This window comes from Suncus etruscus, chromosome 5 (assembly GCF_024139225.1).
Source record: "Suncus etruscus isolate mSunEtr1 chromosome 5, mSunEtr1.pri.cur, whole genome shotgun sequence".
NCBI classification, from domain to species: Eukaryota; Metazoa; Chordata; class Mammalia; order Eulipotyphla; family Soricidae; genus Suncus; species Suncus etruscus.
Window position 1 is genome coordinate 22,270,894 of NC_064852.1, and position 17,562 is coordinate 22,288,455.

Sequence of the window (17,562 nt, forward strand, 5' to 3'; positions counted from 1 at the left end):
TTTACCTACCCTATCATCCAGACTTCACTCTCCCACACATCCATCCATTTATTCACTCACTCATTAATTCAACCAACCATCCATACATCCATTCTTCTATTCACCTACCCAATAAGCTAACCCTTACTCTCCCACCCTGTTGTTTTAAATTAAATAAATTCTCATGGCTTCTATGCTAAGCTTTTCCCAAGCAATCATTTCTCTGCTCCTTCTCTGGCTCTCTCTGCCTCTGTCTCCATTTCAGCTGCTCTCCAGGCTTTCTTGCTGCCTCTCCCTTCTCTCCCTAATTCTCCTTCTTATGCCCTCTCTCCCTCCAGGCAGACTCCTCTCCCTGCTCATTCTAGGTGTGGGCAGTTCTGATCATTCAGGTAGGATAAGCAAGATGGGAGAGGGGATACCCACCCCACCCCACTATTTATTCATCTACTCACTTTCCCATCAGTCCAACTTACCATCCATCTATGTATTTATCCATTCATCACTTATCCATCCATTATTTATTCAAAAACCTACCTATTCAACCAGTTCTCATTCTCCTACCTACCTATCCACACACCCACTTTCTCACCCACTCATCCACTCATCTACCCATACAATCAGACCTCACTCTCCTGCCCACCTAAACTTCCACATACCCATTTGGCCATTTGTCCACTACCCAAACACCTATTGATAGTCTATCCATCCACCTTTCATCCACCTTTGATTCCTCCATTCTCTCACCAGCCTTCTTAAGAAACTTTATGGGTAACTTAATAAAATGTACCTTTTCAGCCAACAACTTATTTGTACTGCTGGCACTGCTGGCAGGTCATTTATTGGCAAGATCTTTGCGGTAAAAGAGTTGTCTTTATTAGTTTTACCAATATATTGGGGTTTGAGAAGACTGAAACCTAGCCAGGAAAACAAACAGGAAATCCAACTGGGCAAGAGACACTGAGGCCAACATTTGATGATGGTGCCAGTAGGAGCTCACATATGCTGCCTAGGGTAGCAGTTCTGAAGCTGGGCATGCCTTCAAATGCATTCAGGGTCTAGATGTTTGTGTAAATTAAGGATTCGATTGGCCAAAATATGCATGCTATTCGATGGGCAACGAAAGGCTTTAATCTTTCTCTAAGCAGTAACAAGCCTCACTCTCTGTACCAAGTGCTACAGGGAACCTCGCAAGGATGGCATTCTTTCCCTCAAAGTCTTCATATCTTCAAATTAATTATTATCAGGCATGAACAGAAGGGGTGAAAAGGAGAGAACTAGGCATCCAGGCAGGTCACCAGCCAAAAAAGGAAGGCATAGCATGAGATACTGATAGATAGAGGAACTCCTCACCTGGAGAGGACACGAAGGAGTGCAGGATGAGGGAAATCCTGTTTCCCTAGAGGGTGCAATGTATCCCCTTGCAAATGCCATCATCATCAACAAAAATGGGTACAGAAGCATCAGTATTGTCCCCCAGAAGGCTCCTGTCCATGCACACCCACAAGTGTGCATGAGTATGGGAGTTCCCTCTGCATCTTTTAATGAAATAAAGCTTGGCCAGAGAGATTAAGGACTACCAGCACCTCAAGCCATATCTTCTACCCCCAGCTAACATGTGTGACCTCAAGAGCATGTGTGAATATTCCAAGCCAATATATATGTCACCATGAACACACTTGCGGGTACCCAGTTAATATGTGTGCCTCCATAAACACATGTGCAGGGTTAAGGTACTTGCCTGTGGCCAACCAAGTTAGATTCCCACCACAAGTTTCCCTGGGCATCATTAACTATAGCCTCAGAGTCCCCAGCATTGCCAAGGTGGCCTGGAGATCACTAATAACTGCAGAGCCTGAGCAACACCAAATCCTTAGGCCTCATGATGGCCCATCACAAGGAAGGACCTCTAGGCCTCTAGGGCCTCCAATGGGAGATCAGTCTTGGGTAATTCCAACAAGCTGTGCTCTCCTGGTACCACTGATGGGCTCCCTTTTATGATGCATGTCTATGTTGGACACCAGGCCAACATTCTCCCAGTAATACCCAGCACTGAGTTTTTTGCAGGCTGGCAGAGGACTCAGCCCATTGCATGACTGTCATGTGATGATTATGACAGCATCACTACATCTGACTTTTGGTCATTTTTAAGGAATGGATATAAACCTATGAGCATGTTGTGGCACACAGATACTACCTCTGATCTCTCTGAATTGTGTAGCTGAAGCTTGACCATGTTGTGGGTCCAGAATGGCCCCTCTGCTGGCCTTCCCTGACTGCAATGCCAGACTCCTATTTGTCTGTATTCATACACACTAGCAAGGTATTGAGAGTAAGTTTCTGGAAAGCCATGTTGGAGATGCACTGTTGGGCTCAGGGAGAGGGTGCCTGGCACCACAGCAGGCTTTGTCCCTCCAACTCTTAGCCTGTCCTTCAGACTCAGCTGGGGCCAATCAATGGGCACCTGACACTTTCCCAGGCTCATTCATGCCTACCCATTTCTCTGAGATCACCTCCTCAATTATCTCTCTCCTCAGACCTTTCCATCGGCTCTCCTGCCTTGGAAACCTTCTTTAGGATACACAGGCTTTGTGCCATGTTTGTACTATTTTTGTATAGTGTTTGTACTATAGAGTACATGGGCTCTAGCAGCATCAAACCTCCCAGCACTATAGATCTCCTCACCTTCTGTGCATGGGGAGAGTGGACCCCTGAGGTTTGCACCTGCTTACCAGCTATAATGAGATGACAGGAAGGATAGAAGCAGAAGTGGGAGCTTTGGGCAACCCTAAAAAAGCCCAAGTGAAGGTCCATCTATCCAAAAAGCAAGCATGCATAGTGGCATACCCTCAGAATGAGGCCTTCTATTAAACAGCCCTCCTCCCCTCCCGAGGAAGATCAGCCATAGAGGAAAAAGTTTGCTACCAGAGCCCAGTTTCCACATCTTGTAGATTTCCATCTTCCTGTGTTTCCTCTTTACATACCATTGCCACTGTCATTTTTTAACAGTGACAGTGAGACATGGCCTGGTGCTCTCCTTCCTGGTCCACCGCCACCAAGGTCATCTGTGTGTGAGATGGGGAGGGGTGTAAGGGTCTGGCAGAGAAGGTTTTGGAAAACCCAAAGAGAAGGGTTAGGCCTGAGAATTTTTTCTGGGCCTATCCCAAGAAGGAGCCTTCATAAAAGAAGTCAGATTACTCCAGCACATGAATGCAAACAAGCTCAGGATCCACCCATTAAGCAGTTCAATATGTTCCTTTGCTACTGTTTTTGTGTTCTTGAGGGGAGGCCACACCCAATGGACAGGACTTATTCCTGGCTTTGTGCTCAGGAATCACTTTTGGCAGGGCTCAGGAGACCATACGAGATATCAAGGATAAAAGCCAGGTCAGCCATGTGCAAGGCAAGTGCTCTCCTCCCCTGTATTATTTCTCAGACCCTTCCTTTGCTTCTTTGAGTGAGTTTTCAACCCGGAAGCATAAATCATAAAATCTCCTGAAAAGTGGCAGGTCTTCTGACTACAGACACCAACTTTGACCTGGGAGCCAAGGTTGTCCCTTGGAAATGGTCCCACATTGGCAGTAGAAACTGGAATAGATGGAAGTTTAAGGCCAAGGAGGAGAGATTGCCAAAAAATGGTTTGAACTCTGCTCAGGTCAGTCCTCTTCTGTCTGAGATCCCAACACCTAACTTGGGACACTGGGCTGTGAAGGACTCAGCCTTGATTTTGCAGACTTGGTTGAACATTGCCCTGACAGCTGTCATATCTAGTGCCGTGTCTTTAAAGAAGAAAACTTGTGTCTTCTATAAGGAGTTTTCTAGTCTCTGTTCCCAGGCCTTCATGATACTACAGCTTCTAGAACAGGATATTTTTAACTGCATCATACCAGGCCATAGGGCCTTTGGAAAAGTGGGGCCCGGAGAGATAGCACAGCAGTGTTTGCCTTGCAAGCAGCCGATCCAGGACCAAAGGTGGTTGGTTCGAATCCCGATATCCCATATGGTCCCCCGTGCCTGCCAGGAGCTATTTCTGAGCAGACAGCCAGGAGTAACCCCTGAGCACCGCTGGGTGTGGCCCAAACCGCCCCCCCCCCAAAAAAAAAGAAAAGAAAAGACAACTATGTTCTAGTTTAGAGTGGCTATGGTGTAATCGGTAAGGCGACTGCCTTGTATGCGGCTGACCCTACGCAGACCGAGGTTCAAATCCCCACCTCCCTGTGGTCCCATGGGCCTTCCAAGGGCAACTTCTGGCTGAAGTGATTAACCAGGAGGAGCCCCTGAGCGATGTGACCGAGACAAGAAAGGGAAAGAAACCAGAGTCTCTCACTCCCCCTTTCCAAGATCTCTAGAAACAGAGGTCTGATTTTACTATCCAAGACAAAGCAGAAGTCTTCCACACACCGTGAAAGCAGCAAGGGGAGAGTAAATGATCATGCAAGGAGTCTAGAGTTAATCCCATGACAGTATACTTCAGGGGTGGAGAAATCCTGTATCTCCTAGGTCAAGGGAATTCCCTCTACAATATCCCCAATAGTTACTGTGCTTATGCAGGGGGATAAAGAAAAGGAGAAAAAAAAAAAAAGCACAAAACAATCATTTTTCCACATGTTTATTTATCGATTGATCTACTTTTTTGACGTCTTTATTTTGGTATGGAGATTACGGTTGATGTCTCCAATATTATTTTTATTTTATTTTGTCTTGTCTTTCTCTTTCTTTTTGCACTCGAGCATGATTTGATTTCAGAAACGAGACTATTGTGTGGTGCTTGTCTATTGCTGTAGTGCTCACCAGTTATTTAATTCGATATTTTTTCTGTATTGTTGTGGTATTTCAATTACCTTTTTCACATCCTCTCTCAAACTGAGATTGGAAGCCTCTAGAGGGACTCAGCCATTTTCAGCGTATTTGACTTTTAACTTCTTTTTTTTTCCCTCTTATTTTGTACCCCATTCTATGGCTTTTCTTGCCTTCAAACAAAACCACATACCTCGATTTTTCTAGCTCTGCCTCTTAAATAGAAGGGGAAACAAGGGAGGGTTCCAGGACCAAACAGATATGTGATCACTAATAGTAAGCCAGACAAAGAGGAGTCCACCTACTCTAGCAGCCCGGGGGGTGATGGTGGGGTATATGGGTTGTAGAAAGGGAACTGGAATGGGGGGAGGACATAGTTGGTGATGGGTATTCCCCTGACTCAATTGTTAATATGTACCTAAAATACTACTGTGAAAGATATGTAAGCCTTTATGGAAAAAATGTGTTTTTAATCAGAAAAAAATCTGTACAATTAAAAAAAAAAGTGTGGCAGCTCAATGTCCCATCCGTTCCCACTTCTATTCCCACTGATGCCCTGGACATGTCCCAAGCCCCCCTGAGAATTCCAAAAGAACAAAGGCTTTGGGCATCTTGTCTTAATGTTACTGTATTACCCAAGCAGCAGTCCAGCACCAGCCATAAAAGAAAGACCTTAATCAACTATCATTGGCTGGCTGTTGTTGTATTAATTTAAAATAATAGAGTCCTAGTATTGGGGTAAGGCCTTTCTCAGCATGGTGCCTGTAGCCTCTTGGCCAATGGATCTGAAGGTTGCAGGATACTGGAAGAAGATTCACAAACAGTCAGATGAATTTTCAGGAGACATCCAGCTTTATTACATGGCCCTAACCACTAAGTGCATTTTTCCACATGGCTTCTAAGCTAAGCATTTTCAAGCAGCTTTTTTCCTGGTGGCCACTATGATCCCTTGCTGCCTGTTCTTTTTTCTCCTCCCCACAGGCAACACCTATATTCCCATCCCTCTCAGTGGTGGGTGGGTCTGACTATATAGGTGATATTAGCATATGAAATTAGAAAAGGGATAACAGGCCGGGGCTATAAAAGACCCCCACCCAGTGAGGCTCTGGGGTGGAGAGTCAGTGTGGAGAGATCCTTGGCAATTTGAAGAAGCAGTTGGAGCAGTAATTTTACCGAACTGTTTCTACTCCTGGCTATGGCTTTTCTCCCTGATTTTGATTGGATTTTATCCTTTATCTTATATTTGTCCTTTATCTTATATGCCTATTTCTTTCACCTGGCCCTTAATCTGATCTTACCCTGGTCCCAAACCCAGGTCTCTCTCTCTCTCTCTCTCTCTCTCTCTCTCTCTCTCTCTCTCTCTCTCTCTCTCTCTCTCTCTCCCTTCTTCTTCCTCTCCCAGCCTAGGGGTTTGTCATAGGCCCCTGGGCTTCTCTATGAAAAAGGCTTGAAGTATCTTATCAGAGTCCTGCTGCTTGGCCTCCAACAAACTGAAGGCCCCCTCCAACTCTGGCAGTGCTGGCCTCTCTCTGGAAGTTGGCTGTAGTAGGGGCCCAGATGACCATGGAGGTGGTGCAGATCTGTGAAGGGCACTAGAGAAGACGGCCAGCCATGTGCGAGCCAGAGTTCATCTGTCTGCTGCCTGTCACTTTGCAGCTCTATCCTAGCTAGCCCTTGCCCATCCTCTCAGGGACTCAGCTCTAGAGACTCTGCCCCTTCATGTGTAACTGGACCTTAACTTAGGGTGACCCACTAGAGGTGTCTCTATTTGCAAGTGAGGCCCCATACTCAAGCCCAGAAGGGGGGTTAGTAAGGAATCAATATCTCATTTCGAGGCACCCTATACAACTAGCACAGGCCATGGCATTCATGATCACAAGAGACCCATTATTTATATAGCAGGGTTCTGGGATTCTGAATCCATGTTAATGTGTCCACAATTCAAGAAGGTATAGACATCTGGTGTGCTTTCCTGCTGGCAGAGCCCACCTCTGCTGCATAAAGATCTCCCCGCCAAGTGCCAGACCTGGGGAGCTGGGGGGCTTGCAGGGCTCAGAGGCCACCCTGGGATCAATCTCAGCTACCCAGTATGTGGAAAACATATATAAGAGCAGGCGATAGGGAGAGGACTCTTGGGGAGCAAGAATCCTCTGCATCCCCAAAGTGTGTATTGAGGTACAATTTGGCTCTCGATGAAGGGGGACAGAACCTTGGCCTCTAAGCAACCCTTATTGTGCTTTCAAAAAAGGCTGGACTGTGCACAAACACTGGACTAGAGTGACCCCACAGGACTGGACTCATCCCCCAGAAACCGAGGATCCCAGGAGCCAGCCCCCTCTGGCCACACTTCAAGGCAGCACAGCAGCAATAGACATAGCCCTGAACACCCACAGCCGCCTCCCCCTACTGCCTGGCCTTGGCCCAATTTAGCTTCTCTCAAAACGGGAAGGAGGAAGCAGCGTGGGAGCCCGGCGGCTTCAAGCCGGAACTTCCCAGGACCACAAGGACCATCTGGACTCAAATAACCCCAGACCGCTCCTGCCTGGTCCATCAGTGTCCCTAACTCTATCCAGACAGAGCTGAGGCCACCATGGGCCTGTACATCTGATCTCTAAACCTCCGTACCCACTCTCTCCATGCCACAATGCTAAGAAAGTGGGTCGGGGTACCCCTCCTCTACCCCTCCTGTTTCTTCAGCCAAGTCTAACGTCACTTCTCATGCCAGAGAATAAAGCCCCAAGTTCAAAATCAAATGAAGGGCCATATATCCACAGAGCATCTATGCAACTCACGAGATTTGAGCTGCGATGCCATCAGAGGAGAACCTGCATTGCCTCTATGTACTGGATAGAGAAACTGAGAATCTGGGCAGATCCTCAAGCTTAGGTGAGCAGGCTTAGAGGCCCACCAAGTCACATGCCACCTCCAGAATTGATCTGAGCACCACACGCCTGAGTCAGCATCCCCAAATCTTCCAGAGGTTTGGTTTTTGTTTGATTAGAAACCTTGCCTAGCAGTGCTCAGGACTTATTCCTGGCTCTGTGCTCAGAGATCACTCCTGATGGTGCTTGAGGAATTCTATGGGATGCCAGGGATCAAACTCAGATTGGCTACATGCAGGGCAGGCACTCTACCTGCTGTACTATGTCTCAGGTCACGATAATTTTTATTCAATTTTTAAATTTATAAATATGTCCGCACTAGATTTCCTGGCATTTAATGCTCCAACTCTCTCAGACCCACCACTAGGACCCACTTACTTTTACCAGTGTCCCCAGATTCCTCCTCACTCACACTCAGCCTGACTCATTAAGAAGTTCATAATTAAGACTTGTATTTTGTCTCAGGTTTTAGTATTGTCACTGTGGTTTATGTATATGCACTCACCTCTCCTCTATATCACTTATGTGTCCCAGGCTTGCTCCTATTGCATCACTTGAGCTGTTGCCTCTCTCCTTCCCTCTCCTTCATTATTATCATCTAGAACCCAAGATTTGCTCCATTTTGGTGCTTCATATTCCCATGCCATATTATTCTCTAGATCAGACAGTGAGGTCATTTAGAATGTGTCCTTGGTAAGAGAGAGGGCAGGAGGGACAGGGGGGCATTGGTAGCAGAAAATGCACCTTGGTGAAGGAATGGGTGTTGGACATTGTATGCCTGAAACTCCATCATGAACAATTTTGTAACAGTATATATCATGGTGATTTAATTAAAGAATTTTTAATAAAAAAGTGTGCCCTCCTAACTTCCTTCACTTAACATGATATCCTCTGATTCTATCCAAGATACAACAAATGGCAAGGTTTTTTTATCATTCTTCTTTTTGGTACACAAAAGTATTTATGTGAAAGGATGTATTCACACCTTTGTTTGTTGCATCCTTCCATACAATATTTAGGATATGGGATCAAACCAGGCATCCAGTAACAGATGAGATAAGCGGGTACTCCATGGACTCTTCCACAGCCACAAAGAATGAGAAAACTAGAGGTTCACTTCAAAATGGGTATTTGATTCTGATTATTACAGAAAATAATGTAAATGCAAACTAAATAAAAGGAACTACCACAACTATAAAACCACTTAACTTTGTGTTTATTACTTTTATGATTTTCTGCAGTGATTCTACACAAATGTATTTGTAGTGAAAATTATGTGTTTATATATGTGCATGCATATGACCATGTATGTATGATGTGTGTAGAGAGACAAATTCTTATTAAAGGCAAATATTCCATATTTATTACAACAGCCACTTCAATATTTTTGTTGTTGCTATTTTGGGGGCCACAACTGGCAGTGCTCTAGGTTCTGGCTCTGCACTCAGAAATCACTCCTGGCAGGCCCAGGGGACCTTATAAGATGCTGAGAACTGAACCCAGGTTGGCTGTGTACAAGGCAAATGCCCTTCTCACTATGCTATTGCTCCAGATCCCCTCTTCAATATTTTTTGTGAATACCATATTATTTTAATATTGATTTTCTAATTGAAATACATCAAATTAAATGTAGAATTTTCACAGAAGCCCCATAAACTCAGTAAACAAAATCAACAACAGAATGCTCAAATCACAACAGAAGCTTAGTAGACAATGACATAAGATTCCATTGTGATATACAATTTTCATACACTCTTTAGAGTGAAGTTATTTTTTTCTGCTGCTTTTTGTTTTGTTTTGTTTTGTTTTAATTTTTATTTTTAATTATGAGAACAAAGATGCAAAGAAAGAGGACAAGGTAAAGTTACAGTGGAAGGACAATTCTCAGTAGTCCCGTTGCTGATATCTTAACTTTGAACTTTCAGCCAAAGAACATTAAGAAAAATAAAACAGAACTCATGTACAATTACTTTGTCCCTCAAATCCCCAGATTGTAATACATAATATTTCTTAGCAGCACAGAAAGCAATCTAAAGCCATAAAACTTATGTAACTCCTTATACATTGAAGGCAAAGTACTTTTTTACATTTTAACCTCAAAAGTTTAAGTGGGTTGTTTTTCTTAAGGATTAGAGTCAAAGGACCACAGTAAAAACGGTGTTAGAGTGGCAATTATTGTTTGCATAGGCCCACCAAAATATGAGGGACATGGAAAGGAAAAGCCTTGGCCTAAATACAAGGAGACCCTACCCCTGAAGTTTCCTGGCATAAGACCAACTCTAGGCTCCAAGCAAACTAGTTTGTCCAATCCAGGTCATTGTCTGTAGTGCCAATACACTTTTATTTTTCACACCATCTCTGTTGTTGATATCATGTTTCTGTATTAAAGATCCTGGAATCTGCATATCCTACATTGCAATCTGGATGGTGCAGAGCATCCTCTTGTTTCATCTCACAATTAAAGGGCAATGCAGAGAACCCTGTCCTGTAAGCAGGTCGTTGTTGTTGTCAAGTCTTCTTAGTGTTAAGGGAAGTCTCTTTTGAGCAGGTCGCTGTCAGAGCCATGGTAGGGTCTTCCCTGGTAGAGGATTGCTTCCAGGTGTTGTTATAAAAAACCTTGGATGTTTCGTAGATAGCTTCTCTGGTTCAGGGGTGAATGGAGGATGCCCATTCTTCTGAGGCCTGTGCCAGGTCATTATATCAATGTTCAGGGTGTGAGGTCCCATTGCACTACAAGATTTGTGTGTTCCAATCTCTATTAGGTAAGAACTTATTTGTATGTATAGTATTTTCCCATTTTAATGTGCCTATGCAAACAAGGAACAATGCCACGTGGCGTTATCGGCGCATATGGGGGCCATAAGAACAAGTCCAACAATCCCCATGACATGGTTCAATCATAAGCATTAAACTGGATCCCTCTTCAATATTTTTAAGATGCATAATCTAAAGACATGTTCTCTCTTTAAACTGCTAAAGTTTTTGTTTTGTTTTGTTTTGTTTTTCTGGGCCCACACCCAGGGGTGTTCAGAGTTACTTCTGGCTCAGAGTTCAGGAATCACTCTAGATGATGCTTGGGAAACTATATGGGATGTCCAGGATTAAACAATTCATCTGCTCATTCACTTCATCATTCTTTCATTCATTCATTCTTTTCCACTCCTCCATTATTAATTATTCAATCATTCATTTACTCCTTCCTTCATTTACTAACTCCTCCCTTTATTTACTCATTCAAACACTCCTCCATTCCCACCTTCACTGCCACTCAAACACTCATTGACGACCTAGTGTATAGAGTTTCAGTGGACAGCCAGGGAATAGAGACCACACAGAGAGGATAGTGGACAACTCTCTATGAGAGTCTGAGCAGGACAGGGGTTAGTCTGGGGTGAGCCCTGGTGAGCCCTCAGATTCTGGTGCCTACATCCAGCACTTCCTCTTCAGTTTCCAGAAATGCCAGCATTACTGCCAGCTCTTGTCAACTCCCTCCTCCCACCAAGCATCTGCTGCTGGCTCCACTGTTCAGCAGCTTACAGCATTCCCCTCTGAGAACCAAAACCCCCTGGGCCTAGGACCAAAGTGGCCCTAAGCCCCTAGTAAAGGCACTGTAAAATATTTTCCCACTCTGTAACTTCCCCATAGGCAGAGGGTGTTAGCCCAAAGATAAAACCTCAAAATATACCCTGTAAAGAGCAAGACCCTCCCTGTTTAGCTGAAATAGAGGAACTAGGTGGGTCCCAAATATTCCACCAGATAAGGACATGATCTACCAGACAAGAACTCTGACACAAAGTTGTGTCAACAATAAGTTGGGATATCCGCCCTAAGCATGATGTAATATTTTTATGTAATTTCTGTTCAAGTGGATGAAATTCTTGCATTATTGTATTAGCCAATGAAATGCTTGAGTTATTAAAGCCTGTAAAGTTCTATGTATGCTGCTTGAAGATTTCACTCGGGGTCCTTGTCAAAACTCTCTTGGCTGAATGAGACTTGAACCTAGACTAATTGAATAAGCTCCCTTTTGCATTTTGCATCATCGGAGGTGGTCTCTGACTCTCAGTACCAACTCAGGTGGTCAGCTCAGACCCTAACACCCCCAGTTCCCTGGTTCCCTGATCCTGTTTCCCAGCAGCCAGCCCTACCCCAAGTCCCTTTATTTTAATAATAAAATTTAATTGACTCATCATGAAATAGTTACAAAATCGTTCATCGTTGAGTTTCAGTCACATAATGCATATAGCACCCCAATATCCATCCCTTCACCAGTGCACATTTCTTACCACCAATGTCTCCAATTTGCTTCTTGCCCTCCCTGACCTGCCTCTGTGACAGACATATTTTTCTTCTTCTGACCCCTCTTTCTTTTTTCCTTTTACACACTGTAATTTGCAATACTGTTAATGAAGGGGTATCAAGCATATCACTTTCCCTCCTTTCAGGACCCACTTTGTGTCCAGAGTGATTATTTCCAACTGCTATTGTCATAATGGTACCTTCTCTGCCCTAGCTGCACTCCCCCGCTCTTTGTGGCAGGCTTCCTACTATGGGCTTGTTCTTCTGGCCCTCATCGTTATGTACTGCCTCCAGGGAAGGTGACAGTCACCAGCTCCCCTCCTGGGTGAAGTTTGTTCTATAACAGGTCAGTATTCGGTGACCTATGGCATTTTCAGAGTCCTACCCATCGGCCTCAATCTGAACTGCCTTTTTGGCATAGAGCCCTCCTCATCTGTGGCTCATTTTCTCCCAAATAACATACCCGTGTGCCACTAATGGGGTTCTGAAAGGCGGGTGGGACCGTGGGGAGGAGGATGCATCCCGAAGACAAGCCGCAGGGTCCCCTGAGCACCGCTCCCCCCACAGACAGAGCCTGGAACAAATCGCAATGTTCAAGGCACAATTAAGGGCTTCCCTAAATCGCTCCCAGCTGGCTCTGGAAACAGTGCTGAGCAGATTTTAATGAAGGTTTGAGCTTCCCTGATTTCTTGTCCTCCATGCAGATCCCAGAGATGTCTGCTGTGGTTCAGGCTGCGGCATGCGAGGGTGCACATGTGCAAACACACACAAATTTCATGCGTGGATGTGCTCGTGGAATGAGACCATGGTGGTCAGGCATTTGGCATCTGCTTCCAGTGCTCTGTGAGCCAGATTCTTCCATTCTGCACAATTTCCCAAGAAAGGGATTGTGATTTCTTGTGGACAGAAGTGGAAATCAAGACCCAGAAGGTCTGGAGCTGTCCAAGATCACCCAGCAGAACAGTGGGGGTGCTCACAGGTTCATGTTATGTATATACAGGAGGGTAGACAGACAAGAAAATCCCATCTGAGCCTCCAGCTGCTGCCAATATACAGGCCTTCGAGCTCAGGTACTGGGGTGTTCTGGGGCCCACTTCAACATGATGACCTGCCACTCTGGTCAGTGTGGCTGTCACACCTCAGGAGATATCCCAGGAATTCTGCTCTGGCCCCATGACCCAACCTGTCTCCCTGTATGCTTTGTAGTTCTCTTTCTGCTTGAATGAAAGTATGGATGGAAGCATCTCAACAAGCCCCTTGAGCTCAGGGATCTCCTGTCTGGGCCCCCAAGTGTTCCTTTATCCAATAACACTGGCCTCATGGACCCCCACCTCTGTGGCCATATGTGAGCGTTGTGGGAGCAACCATCACATGCAACCCCTAGGGTCCATGGGCCCCTCTCAGGGAGACCAAAGTCAATATTTAGGGTGCTCTGAGTTCTCACTGCAGAGAAGCCCTTTGAATAAGGAAGAAGCCACTTCAGCCAAGTAGTCTGAGTAGGGATCCAGGATCTTCCTGCCTTCTCCATACCTCAATCCCCAGAGGGCAGGGGTTCCCACTGGCCTCAGGAGCTGAGTGTCCAGATCCACTTTGACTCCCATGAACTCTTTCCTGGGGACAAGTCCCCAAGTGGTTTCAGACAGCAGGGGTTAAACCAAGAGCCAAATCTGAAGATCAGCTGAACCCAGGAGTGTCCTCCCACTCAGACGGTGGGAGCAGGTGTGATTGCACCCTGCCTAGTACATGGGATGGGTTGGGGATGGGACACTGCCTAGGATCACTGTAAGGGGTCAGTTCTGAGAAACACTGTGAGAAATATGCAGGCCTGGGGAGCTTACTAATGGGACCACTGTAGGAGACACACAGGCCCAGGGGAGCACTGTGGGGGGGCCCAGACTGCTGCATGGATTCTGAACCCAGCCCCAAGGTACAGTCATGTGGAACAGTCAGGCCAAGAAGACACATCCTCAGATCCCCCTATTCCCCAAGGTGCCCCCACAAGAGCAAAGGGGCTCCAGTCCTGGGAAGGTAACAGAGATGCAGCAGTGTCCCCTTGCCCCAGTGATTAGGCCCAGAGAAGTTCATTCACAAAGGGCCAGAACTGGGGGACTCCTCACCCCAACTTTCCATCAATTTCTGTGGCATAAAAGCTCAATTCAGGAAACTAGCCACTTTACCATATCCTCTTCTGCCCATCTGGGCTACCGCCTGCCTACAACAGACTCCAGGCCTCCTGCAAGCCCCGGTGGCAGGTGGCAGGCCTAGAGTCTTCTGGTTCATCTGCTGGAGCTCAGGTAGCTTCCTGTCTGCCAGCTGCTTCCTGGGACTTCACGCTTAGCCTCCACATTCTGGGGACTGGGGTATAGGAGGATATGGGAAGCTTTGGTTTGGTGCCAAAGTACTAAACACAGACACAGCATCAATACAGGGTTGCCCATCCTGAGTATGTAGGGCTGCTTCCTCCTTCATAGAGCATCTGATTGTCTTATTTATTTTAATATTTCTGTCAATAATTTTTATGGTTCCTCAGGTGCTAGACAGCCCATGCAGAGCTGAACTCAGGTACCTCAATGCCCAGAGTCTGCTTCAACTAGCAGACCCCTTTCTCCGGGAAATTTATAGAGTCCTGGTCCTATAAGAGGAAAGAGAACTAGAATATCCCCCAAAAATACCATGTCTGCACAGATCAGACCCTGAGGATGCCTTTTTAAACACAGCGCCTTGCTCTCACATTCTTCTGCTCTTTTCTTTTGCCCCATTCATGAAGACTTTGAGGTCACTCACTCCCCAAGGTGCTTCCAGGGTCCTCAAGTCCCCATGACATACAAGCCATCCACCCCATACTAGTTATATATACCATCATAAGAGGAATGGGTTCACTCAAAAGCTCCCTGAGAAATGGTGTCCCCCCACCCCACCCCGACTCCATGTAGGAACTGAGTTCTAGCACCAGCAATGCCATATTTTTTCTCTGGTTCCTCTTCAGAGTCTCCAGCACCACTCAGAAATCACTTGAACAAACAGGCTGTGAATGCATGCACTGAATGCATTGGTGGGACTTGGACTGGAGCACAACCCATAGAGGCAGGAACAGCCAGCAGTCCAACCTGCAAAGGTCTGAGCTAAAATGGAAGATGAGGGCAATTGACTAACGCCCAGAGAATGAGATCAACATCTTCTGCATGACACAGCACACAGTTGGTGGGCAGGACTAGCTCTGTCTGACAGAGGGAACAGAGACCATCGTCCCAAGCCTTCCCAGTCAGTGAGTGCTGTTTGCAATCAGTAGTAGGCACAAGAGAGCCAGGGTGTCCTCACACTCCAGAGCTATTTTCCACGTAATTCCCACTTGGCACAGAAGGAGCCCACATTCAAACTGTGATGATGGGAACCAAGCAAATGGCACCTCATGTAGCTCTGAAACGGGTCCATCCTGAGGTGCATTCTGACCAGGTCAGGCTGTTCTTATTGAATGCATCACCCACATCAGATTTACCTTGCACTGAAAAATCTCACACAGAGACAGTGTAAGACTCAAGAGACGCAAGGGCCAGTTGGGGCTTAAAATGAGTGTAGAAAAAGGAGGAAAGTGTTCAAATGATAGTACATATACTCAGCACATACCAGGCCCCGAGTCCAATCTCCAGCACTACATGACCCCTCCACACTGCTGAGGACCCTAGTGGCCTCAGCAAATCACTGCACCAAGCCTGAGCACCCAAACATCAGGGAGAGGAGGGAATGGGGTTCATACCCCTGACCAGTAGTGCCTAGGGAGATACCATGATCACAAAGGTGGTTTCCCCAGGGCAAGGCTTATTCATTGCACTCTGGATGTGCTGACCCCTGTGATTTCCCCAAATTTGGGAAACTTGACTGCATAATTTGTAGTAGTGGTGGACTATGTGCATGCTCTCCCTTAAAAAAAAGAATAGAGTGGACAGGCCACACAGCGAATTGAGCTTGCATACCTTGCATGTACCTGACTCAGAGTTAATCAATTGTATTCATTCCCCGTAGCCCCTCTTGGAGTAATCCTTGAGCACAGAGCCAGGAGTAAGTTCTGAGCACCACCAGGTGTGGCCTCTAACCCAAATATAGAGTGCAGAGATCAGACAAGGGGAAGGTCAAGAGTAAGAAAGCTCTTAGCTCTACAGCAGAGCAAGCAAGAACAGACAGCACATGGGGAAGCAGTTGTATTCTGGGGAAGAATCTGTATCTGATTGTTCTGATCCCGCCTTGGTCTCACCAACAATGGCAGGGTACGAAAACATGGAAGTGAGTTCAGGGTCTCTGCATGGTTTTCCCAGTTGCTGCCACCCCCATCTTTTACAGAACAGTTTTTGACAAAGACACTGCATGTGAACCAGCCATGCAGACCCGACCACACCAGGCAGAGACAGAAGAGCTCCGCCAGTGAGCACTGGCAGGATGACTAGAAATTCATCTGAATTATGCCATTAAACAGATGTGCTCCATGAGGCGTGCACAACTTTTTATTTCCTAAATGTCTAACCTGCTGCCACATCAGATGGCATCAAATTAATTATGGAGGTTCTCCATGGGCGAGCCTGACAGTCCTTATCACCAGGCAGCGTAGGTGCATGCTGCCACTCCAGAATCAGACCCGAACTGATGGGTATCAGGATGGTGGTCTCTGCCACCCCCCCCCCAGTACACGCACAGGTGCTTACAGGCTCTTAAATGAGAGTTTCAACACAGCACCTAAATGCAAGAGACATTGAAAAAGAAACAGACCTGGTTAATCAATAAAAGTTCATTATTCACAGCCGAAATTGTTGTGAATAATGCTGTGAAAAGGCATATAAGGAGTATGCTTTGACACGTACCTTCGTTTCAATACAGTCCTCTCTATTTAGAGAGCTCTTTTCTATGTGCTTAAATATTTTATGCAGTGTATAAAAGTAAGATAAATCCAAAACAAGCAGTCTAAATAGATGAATGGGTGAGTAGATAGATAGAGGGGTGTATAGTGGATAGACATTTGATGGATAGGGAAATGACAAATGATGGAAGGAAGGAAAGAAGAAGTGAAAGAAAAGGAAGGACAGAGGAAAGAAGGAAGGAAGGGAGTAGGGAATGGAGGGAGGGAGAGAGGAAAGGTGAAAAGTTAAGGGTTGGGTAGATAAATGGAAGAATAAATGAACCTGCAATAGAGACAAATAATTACTAAATAAGTAGATAAATGAATAGATGGCTAGACATGGGTGGTGGATGGATGGATAGATGAGTGGGTGGATGAATGGAGTGTGCGTGGATGGATGGGTGCATGGATAAATGGATGAGTGGGTGGGTGGGTGGATGGATACACAGATGAACAGGTAGACAAATGGATGAATAAATTAGTAGGTGGATGGATGGATGAATGAGTGGATGGGCAGGTTCTGAATTAGTTGATGAAGACTAAATGAACAGATGTATGTAACTAGAAAATAATCAGTAACATCCTGCTTATTTTCTAGTGTACAATACCAGTTTTGATTTGTATGAAAGATGTCATGTATGAATATGTTTTTGTTGGGATCGAACTCAGGGTCTCACATATGAAACTTATTCTCTGCCACTGAGTTACATCCCAGATATGAGA

General features: G+C 45.7%; 1 non-coding gene and 1 pseudogene across 1 annotated transcript; both read left to right on the forward strand.

Moving 5' to 3' along the window:
- LOC126008558 (40S ribosomal protein S12-like) overlaps positions 1 to 17,562 on the forward strand; it is a 176,296-nt pseudogene that overhangs the window by 142,749 nt on the left and 15,985 nt on the right.
- On the forward strand, positions 15,718 to 15,874 carry LOC126010304 (U1 spliceosomal RNA). Its single transcript, XR_007496387.1, has one exon. It is a non-coding gene; the product is annotated as a U1 spliceosomal RNA (small nuclear RNA).